Source organism: Sphaerodactylus townsendi, linkage group LG07 (genome assembly GCF_021028975.2).
Source record: "Sphaerodactylus townsendi isolate TG3544 linkage group LG07, MPM_Stown_v2.3, whole genome shotgun sequence".
NCBI classification, from domain to species: Eukaryota; Metazoa; Chordata; class Lepidosauria; order Squamata; family Sphaerodactylidae; genus Sphaerodactylus; species Sphaerodactylus townsendi.
In genome coordinates, this window is record NC_059431.1 from 110,336,632 (window position 1) to 110,346,840 (window position 10,209).

The 10,209-nt window shown below is 47.8% G+C and overlaps 1 protein-coding gene across 1 annotated transcript in view; it reads right to left on the reverse strand.

The window, feature by feature from the left end:
• The window catches only part of PLPPR1 (phospholipid phosphatase related 1), a 155,069-nt gene extending 145,164 nt beyond the window's left edge, over nucleotides 1–9,905 (reverse strand). The window contains exon 1 of the mRNA XM_048503383.1: nucleotides 9,439–9,905. The gene's annotated coding sequence lies outside the window, so the exon portion shown is untranslated. The remainder of the gene's footprint in view (nucleotides 1–9,438) is intronic.
• Nucleotides 9,906–10,209: the final 304 nt, after the last annotated feature.

Consider the following 10,209-nt stretch of genomic DNA (forward strand, 5'->3'; position numbering starts at 1 on the left):
CATACAGAGTGTATCTGTGGTGGCGACGAGAACAGTCTCCGTCCCATGCCCAGCACGGAAGTCAGACTGGAAGGGATCGAAAACCAATGTGTCCTCCAGGAACTCCTGAAGTTGCTCCAACACCACTCTCTCAATTACCTTTCCCAGAAATGAAAGATTTGAAATTGGGCGGTAATTGGCCAGATCTCCAGGATCTAACGATGGTCTATTCAAGAATGGGTGGACCACTGCTTCCTTCAGCCCACCCGGAAAGACTCCTTGCTCAAGGGAGCCATTGACGATGTTCAATAGGTGGGGTCGTAACTCCTCTCTGCATGTTTTAATGAACCAGGAGGGGCACGGATCCAGAGGACAAGTAGTTGGTCTAACAGCAGCCAGGGCCCTGTCAACAGCGGCTTTGGAGAGCAGGGAAAACTGGGCCAAACAAGGGTCAGAAGACGGCAAGGGAGCCTCCAGTTCTCTAACTGTAGTTAAAGTGGCAGGAAGGTCCTGGCGGAGCGAGGCAACCTTATCTGCAAAAAAGCTCATAAATGCCTCACAGCTAATAGCCAATTGACAGTTTGTAGAACCCTCAGGTAATGAGGTAAGAGACCGAATAATGCGAAACAACTGAGCTGGGCGAGAGCTAGCAGATGCGAGCGAGGAAGAGAAGAACACTCTCTTCGCTTCCTTCGTCGCCATCTTCAGACTGGACACAGTGCGTAATACACTTCTCTCTGTGACGCACATCTGAAGATGCCAGCCACAGATGTAGGCGAAACGTTAAGAACAAGATCTACCTGACGATGGCCACACAGCCCGGAAAGCCCACAACAACCAAAGCAGAATGTGTTTAGGCTGGCCAGCATTTGCATGTGCTTTGTGGGCTGGAGAACAGGTGTGCCCTTTCAGGGCTGTGGCTATTGTTACCCAGATGGCAACAGTTGAAGCTGCAGGAAAGGCATTGCTAGCTGCTACGCATATTGATTGGGAGTGGGAAACATGTTCAGGCAAAGCCTCTCGCTTGGTATCAAAGGCCAGACTTATGATTGGCATCTATCTTAGTCTGTACTGTCTATGACACAAATAGAAGCAACTGATAGGGCACTGTCTGGGAACAGGCCCCCCTGTCTTGCTATAGGCCTGCCACCCCTCTCCCACACACAAAGGAAGTGCTTTTTAGATCTAACCCAGGTACATCTAGTCCAGCATTTGGTTTCCAATAGCAAAATTTCTACTGTTGTCCCCAGAATCTGCCATGCACAGGTATAGTGCCCATGCACATGGAGACTTCATTTCTGCATTAGGATGAACGGTCATTTATAACTCTGTCCTCCATCCCAACATTATGAGAAAGCACTTAAGGATACCTCTTGTACAATTAACAAATGGAATTCATGATCACATAACAAATAATATGTATAAAATACTTTATTTTGTGACTCTTGACTGCCTCACCACAGAGAGCTGCAGAGTTAATTTAGCCCACGGAATTATCATGAAGGCAAAATAAGGGACAGAAATCCTAATATACTATGGACAAGGTATGATATAACCAGAATAAATACTTTTAATGTTTGAAACAAAATGGCCCATGAGTTCCTGAAAGAAAATGAGAATAAAGAAGACTAGAAAGAAACAAGATTTCACACAAGTAAATTGAAAATGTTAATTACCCTATATACTCATGTATAAGTCGACTTTTTCAGCACATTTTTAATGCTGAAAAAGCTCCCCTCGACTTATATTCGGGTTGACTTATACTCAAGTATATACGGTAACTGTATGTGCTATACTATAGCTAAGCTCTGTTTGTGTAACCCAGGGTCCATTAGGGGGAGCTAAAGAGTTCAGATTTTCCATATAAGGAAGAAAAGGCTCCATTTCCTCAGAATTGTATCTCAGGTATGAGAATGTATTTCAGGTATTTCAGATATTTCAGGTATGAGAATGTTTGTATTCATTGTTGAGAAGGGGATATTGTGTTTATATTGATTGACTATTAGTTTGTATTTTGGTTTCCTGTTATAAAATGTTATAATGGGTGCTATATAAATATTATTTTCCTCAGAATTGTTAAGAGGCCTGCTAGTCTGTTTTGCATAGCAGGCCAGAAGTATTATATGTTGATTATTGTTTCTGTATTGGTTTGCGATATTTCATTGTTATACTGCACACAATTGTTTATGAAACAGAAAACAGATTTAAAGTTTCTTTTGTTGTAAGTCTGGTGAATGTTAAGGGTCACACTGCCAAAGACTTGAACTCCTTTCCCATTTCTGATAATATCCCTCTTAAAATCTAAATTGGGTTACATTTGGACATACAGATGAGGAGGAGGAATCCAGTTTTGAAGGATTTTAACTCTTGTGTTTTAGCTTGGTTGCTGATTGAGCTAAGGTTTTTGTACTTTTAAAGTTATTGTTGAGACCATATTGTTCTTGTTGACCCTCTTTTCCACTTACAGAGCTAGTTTACTGTTTTTCTTTGAAATAAATATTCAAAAACATTTAACCTACTGATGCCTCAATTAATGTAATTTTATTGGTATCTATTTTTATTTCTGAAATTCACCAGTAGCTGCTGCATTTCCCACCTTATACTCGAGTCAATAAGTTTTCCCAGTTTTTTGTGGTATTATTAGGTGCCTCGTCTTATATTCGGGTCGACTTATACTCGAGTATATACGGTACTTACCTACTGAATTTATGTGGCCTTGACAAGCCAAAATCCCAACAGGCTAACTGGGATCTATTAGTGAGTTGCCCAAGAAAACTGAGTGTCCTATTGCGCATATTGAGTATATAAACATTTGGGGCCTCCTTAACTTATACCTGCAAGTCACATTTTCTCTCTGGCAGCAGCCACATGGAATGATGGGAATACACCAAGGGATCCACATCTGTTGCAACCAGTGTCAATCACATCCTATACCTAAATTCAGTGCTGAGTATACTCTGTGACAGGGGTGTCAAACATGTGGCCTGGGGGCCAGATCCAACCTCTTGAGAAGGATTATGCAGCCTGCAAACCAGCTGAGGCACCTATTCCCCTTTTCCAATCTGGACTAGAGAGTCCGCTGCAAGCTCACCAGTCCAGACACCCCCAATGACAGTCTGGGCTGGTGAGCCAACTAGGGCAGTGATGGCGAACCTTTTCGAGACCGAGTGCCCAAATTGCAACCCAAAGCCCATTTATTTATCGCAAAGTGCCAACACAGCAATTTAACCTGAATACTGAGGTTTTAGTTTAGAAAAAATGGTTGGCTCCAAGGCATGCGTTACTCAGGAGTAAGCTTGCTGGTAGTCAGTGGCTTTGCTTTGAAGCAACCGTGCAACTCTTCCAACGGGTGAATCACGACCCTAGGAGGGTTTACTCAGAAGCAAGCCCCATTGCCAGCAACTGAGCTTACTCCCAGGAAAAGGATCACACTTTAGTACTTCGCATAAAAATCAGTGGGGTTTAACAGCGCTTAACAGGGTTACCTACACTGCTTCCCCGAAACTAGGTTTTAGGCTTAATGATAATGATTGAGCCCAGTGGCCCAGGCCAACCTAGATGTGGGGGGGGGGGCGACTCTGCGCGTGCCCTCAGAGAGGGCTCTGAGTGCCACCTCTGGCACCCATGCCATAGGTTCGCCATCACTGAACTAGGGGCTTGCCAGCCAAGGCAGCCACCTGCTCCCCAGGTCCTGACCAAGTAACTTATATTTAGCCCTCGTAACAATAAAAGGAATTCAACACTCCTGCTCTATGCTGAAAATGCTGTGACGCTAAACTCTGCGACCTGAATAAATTAAGCAAATCAAATATGCATTCTTGGCGAGAAACCTGAGATGATAATGTTTGGAAACTTGATTTAAAAAAAAAACACAGAATATCAGGAATGCTGAAACGGGCGCCAATTTCCATAGGATCTTTACAGCTTCCACTGTATAAAAGTTAAACTGCTCTGCACAGTGGGCAGAGTAGAAATATACCTGCACGTTTCATTCCTGCCTGAAACACAGCCGTATTCTATTCTTACCACAACAGCCACTATCTTCTGAGCTGCAGGAAATTAAATTTTATGAAAATCAGTGAAGGGAGAAAAGTAGGCACAGTTTCACACCAGGAAACTCCAGATAATTAGATAACATTTAGACCGCATGCAGACGTCACGGTTAAAGAAAAATGGAAAGAAGCACTGCTTGTCATCAGACTCTTACATGTGTCTTATTCCGGTCTTCTTAGTCCCCACCTTTCATCATTCACTGAGCATTGGTTTGCACATTTGTTCTCTTCTCACGAACCACAATCCTAAACCAATGTTTAAGCCAGGCTTAAAGAGTCTACAGAAAAGGGTACCCAGGACAAGCACTGAAATTGTGCCCCCCCCCCCAATAAAAATCCAACATGTATTCTCTGTCTTGGTAACCAGCTCTCCAGCAGCCTGGTCTACCCATCGCTTTCAACCATGGATAGACCAGCTCTCCAAAGTCTTGATCTACCCACTGGCAGCCAGGTTAACCATTGCTTTCAACAGATGGCCCACCTGCTGCAAAGAACTGATAACCTGGCCTCTAGTGACCGAGTCTACGCACGATCGAAAGTAATGGGTAGACCTGGCCACCAGAGAGCTGGTCTACCAAGATGGGGAAAGACTGGTCAGATTTTTGGAGGGAGGGCACTGGAGGTCAGGTCTACTGGTTCTTCTTAATGCCAGGTAGACCTCCAAGAGCTGGTCTACCTTCAATGAAAAGCAATGGGTTACCAAAGGCCAGGTCTAACAGTTATTAATGGGTTGACCAGCTCTTCGAGTGGTGGGACAAAGCAGAGACTGGAAGGGCACAGCATGGAGGAGGAGGCATAGCAGCTTCCTGCCTTGCAAATCAGTGGCCATGGCACCCTCAGGCAAGTAGTGTGTGTATCTCTTTGTACATCTACGTGTGATGATCTTTAACTGTGCAATCCAAAAAGGGGGGAGGTTGAAGCCACATTGGATGCAGATTGACCCCTGTGCCCATCACCAGCACCCATTGCACCATGCAGATGATAAGAGGGATCCTCTAGCTACTGCAGGGGTCTACCGCATACCATGTAGCTGTGGACAAGTCTACACAGAAACCACCAAACGCAGCGCTCAGACACGAATCAAAGAACACGAAAGGCACTGCAGACTATTTCAGCCAGAAAAATCAGAAATTGCAGAACACATAATAAACCAACCTGGACACAGAATATTATTTGAAAACACAGAAATTCTGAACCACTCTGACAACCAGTACATCAGACTACACAGAGAAGCCATTGAAATCCACAAGCACATGGACAATTTCAACAGAAAGGAAGAAACCATGAAAATGAACAGAATTTGGCTGCCAGTTTTGAAAAACACTAGAGTCAAGACAGTGACTAATCAGCTCCACACAGACACAGGATGACTATAGACAATTAAAGGGCACAGCCATTGGCAGACAGGAATTTAGGACAGGGCAGGGGAGTGGAGCATCAGCGTGACACCCAAACGCAGAATTCAGGCCAGATACTGTTGCTGCTGGGCCATTCAGGCCTGCGCAGGCATCCAGGGCGGCAGGGACGGGGGGTGGGGGAGTGTCTTTCCAGGGAAGGAGCCAACTTTAGTCAGTTTCTGGTGGAATTTCAGGCCAGGAACACCCCGTTTCAGTGACACAGTCTTAGGCATAGAAAACGCATGGCATAAATCTGTTTAAGAAATAGGCCAATTGGGGAGAGGAGAGTTTCTTTTTTCTCCCTCTCCGCTGACACACATCCCACCGATGTCTCCCTAGGAAGAGATGCTACGGCACTGATCCTGGCCACTACTCTACTACCCCCATGCATTGGGCTGTAATTCAAACAAAAGCTGGAAAGCCTCTGGTAAGTACATTTCCTGCTAGTGAAGAATAGCTTAACCTTTGGGCTAAGCCGCACAGGTGTCAAACTTGCGGCCTTCCAGATGTTATGGACTACAGTTCCCATCATCTCCTGCCAGCATGATGCTGGCAGGAGATGATGGGAACTGTAGTCCATAACATCTGGAGGGCCGCGAGTCTGACACCTATGGGCTAAGGGGTGCATAGAGACATGAAAATGAAACTGGCATCAGTGAAATTATCTAGAACCACTCCAAAGCACTTTCCTTTCAGCAACTTGTTCCGACCTCAATGCAAAATCCACTCCTCTTGTAATTTAGAGGATTATCATCACGTCTTCCTTGCCAGAGTTCAGAAGTCAAAGGGGACTGCCCCCGGATGCATTTACTGAAAGCAAAGTAGCTCCGTTCTGGGCGGCACAAATGATGCAGCCATACATTCTGATAACCTCTAACTCTAGCCTTAGGGAAAAGCTACATAGTATAATTTGTATCAGGTGTTTGGATGACACACATCAGTTGCAAGGAAACTTTTACAAGCACCCAAAGCCCTTTCTAGTGTCAGGGAAACAGTGCAAAAGAGAAGGCGATGCCCCTTCTCCGCCAGCATTACAGTCCTACCGCGAATCCTGGATGCATTGGAAACCAGTTCCCTCACAACTGACACAATTTTCTGACACAAAGTTGGGTTAGGGAACCCAGACACTAGATATTACAAATCATAACATGAAGTTTGACCTCTATTCTCTACAATGATCAAAATGAACACAGAACCACTATGTTGATATATGAAGGAGAGGAGTTTAGGTTTATACCCCCCCCTTTCTTTCCTGTAAGGAGACTCAAAGGGGTATACCATCTCCTTTCCCTTCCTCTCCCCACAACAGATACCTTGTGAGGTAGGTGGGGCTGAGAGAGTTCTGAGACCACTCAGTGGGAATGTAGGAGTGGGGAAACAAATCTGATTCACCAGATAAGAGTCCGCCGCTCATGTGGAGGAGTGGAGAATCAAACCCGATTCTCCAGATTAAAGGCCACCTGTTCTTAACTACTACACTATTAAATGGATTAATATCTCCTTTTCCAATAATATATCATAATATTTTTCAATAATATATCATAATAAAATTTCAATAATATATCATATAAGAGCAGGTGCACTCTGATTTGATTCCCTGCTCTGCCGCTTGAGTTGTGGAGGCTTATCTGGGGAATTCAGATTAGCCTGTGCACTCCCACACATGCCAGCTGGGTGACCTTGGGCTAGCCACAGCTCTTCTGAGCTCTCTCAGCCCCACCTACCTCACAGGGTGTTTGTTGTGAGGGGGGAAGGGCAAGGAGATTGTAAGCCCCTTTGTGTCTCCTACAAGAGAGAAAGGGGGATATAAATCCAAACTCTTCTTCTTCTACAACATCTCCTCCGAATTCCCATCTCCCTCCAGTGAATTTCAGTTAAATATTTCACTTCTGTAACATCCACAATGTTGGATTAAAACTGAACCTATCCTTTCACCCTAATTTGTCCTCACTCACACTAGATAAAAAGTATCTATCCAACAATACCATGTACCTTTGAAACTAGGTGCACACAGCACGCTCTCTTGAATCAACTATTTCTGCCTGAAAGTTCAGAAGTAATTTATGCCACATTTGGGAACTGTCCAGATATGAACACCGCTTTTCCCACTATTGTTTGAATCTTGCCTTGGTTACTAAACCTAAATCGTACATTATATTTTCACACATTAAGTCTAAAACGTTCTAAGTGTGTACATAAAAATAAAGGTGCGAACAACATCGAGAGGACAATTTTTGCATTCGCAAGCATTTGAGTCATACATCAAGACACATGAAGGATGTCATGGCCGCCTTCCTATTAAACCCCCCTCCAGCAGCAACCCCGTGTATAAAAAGGCTCTAGTTTCAGAAGCGCTGTAATAAGGAAAACCACAGAGGGACTTCCAGACCTAGCCCGGGAGATCATCTAATCTCCAAAACCGACAGAGAGATTATCCAATTTAATTTTTATCCAATAACTCTGAGATCTGAGAACAACACACAAGGAATTCTCATTAATAACAGTAATTCAAATTTTGCTGAAACCTAATTATACAAACGTTTGCCAGAGCCCGACATCAGCCAAGATTTAGCTTCCAAACCTGGCTTTAAAAATCAGGCAGAAATAAGAGAGCACCTTTCTCTCACCATTGGGGATTGCAATCGGTTCTCGTTCCTATGAATTAAGAGGCAGGGTTTGCAGGTCAGAGATGGTAACTTCCCAGCTGCCGTGAACTGTGACACGTCGCCTCACAGAAATGACACTTTGGCGGCTTGTGCAAATGCTGGCCGCATTCCTAGCTCTTTACCATGGAAACATTCACAGATCAATCAGCAGCACAGTATTTTCCCCATACGCAACGGAAGGGATGGGAGATCCTTAGGAAATCTGGTGGACATACCCACTTCACGGTGACTGCCATCCAGCTAAGATCTCTTTTACGTCTATTGGCAGATTTTAACCCTGCATCGCCCCGACTCCTTTCTGACCGTCATCCATGCACCGGACTTCACCTCGTCTGCCAGCTTCACACGGCTACCGAACACCCCTCCGAAAGAGCAAGGACAAATCTCAGTTGCTCCCATGCTGCTCTCATGCACCACAGCTCAACGGGTCACTTTTAATTTGCTGATGGCCCAGGGTGAGGACAACGTCAGATCAAGGGCAACTCGAATCTCTTCCAGCAGCGGCACGCCAACCACCCGACAGAAAACCAGAGAGAGCTACACACCCACTCGAAAGGACTCTGGTGCTCAACTGTGCTTAGCAGTGCCCGATCCCATATATATCCAACTCCAGAAACACATCCACAGTCCAACTTTATTTTTTCCAGACCTCTCCTTACAGATGTGTGCCCCCCCAATAACATCTAAGCCTCCTTCTCTGTTCAGCCTTTGCACGGTAGGCGGTCTGCCCTGAAACATGCAGATCTTTCAAGGGGGGGGGGGTCCAGCCCTACATACAAAGAGACCATAAGCAAACCGCACATGCCTCTGGAAAGCACCCTCACCTCCACCCACCAGGGGAGACAGCAAGTAGCCTGGGAAGGAGGCTGCGGTCGTCACATGCAACCCGGGTGGGGGGGGCACATCAGCGAAATGCACCCTCCAGCAGAGAGAGACCACCGCACCACATGCGGCGCATGGCCAACATGTCCATGCGCCCTGTGCGATGTAGAAGACACCCACCCGCACCACTGCACGCTGTCCCTCCCCAGCATCTGCAGGAATGCATCCGCAGCCCCCCCTCCCCGACATGTGCTCTGGGAGGTGTGGGGGGGGGTCCCCTGCCTTGATTTCTGCATCCCCACCAAAGGAAGGTGGGTGGAACCAGCCTTGGCAAGCAGGTTGTGGATCTGGTGTGTTGGGGGGAAGGGGGGGGGAGAACAAAGTTCCCTGGGGCTAACACCTCCCCCCCCCCCCCCCCTCGATCCCCCACCTCCCCCCCCCCCCCATGGCCAAGCCAACTCTCCCCCCCCCCCCCCAAAGGCGTCCCCCCCTCATTTGCAAGAAGAATGCCCCCCGCCTCACCCGCTCCTCCGTCCTTCCTCCGGCGAGACGATCCGAGCTAGGAGTAGCAACATCCACGCAGGCTGCCGCCGGGAGCCGCCGTCTCCAGCCAGTGCATGATGCGCTCCGTCTACGGGGGAGGCGGAGGATGGCGCTCGGACGGGCGCTGAGCCGCAGTGGCAACCTGCTCTTCCTCCTCCTCTTCTTCCTCCTCCGATCCTCGCCCGCAAGGTCTGGGATCGCCTGTTCGTCTCACGGCCGGGGGAGAGCCGGTGGAGGGGGGGGGGGGAGCCGCCGCGGCTGATCGGAGTGGGGGAAAGGCAGGGGGGGACCGCGCAGGCGCAGGGCAAGGGGACCCTCCGCGCCAGCCCGCTGCCGCTCGCCGGCCTGCCCTATAGGGGAGGGGGCGTGGCGTGGCTCGCCAAGGCGGGGCGCGGGGCTCGCTCTGGGGCTCCCCTCGGCCCAGGCTGGCTCGGTTCGGTCCTCGGTCGGTGGAACGAGCGGAACCAGGCTGAGCGACCGGCTGGACTCCCCTATGGATCATCCCACCGGCCTGGCCAGCATTTTGCTGCACTGCAGCGCCCACCCCAGATGTCCCCTTTGTCCTTCCGGAATTGACGGCCCATTGCCGGACCACCTGCTTGGGAGGCCTGCCTGACCCAGCTTCGGCCCGCATCCACACGCGGCTTCGAAACACGTGTCGCCCCACCCACCCCCACGTGGAACCGACGCATCGCGTCTCACTCTTTGCTCTCCCTTAAGGCTGGGAAGATCCTGATCTCCGGGGATCCG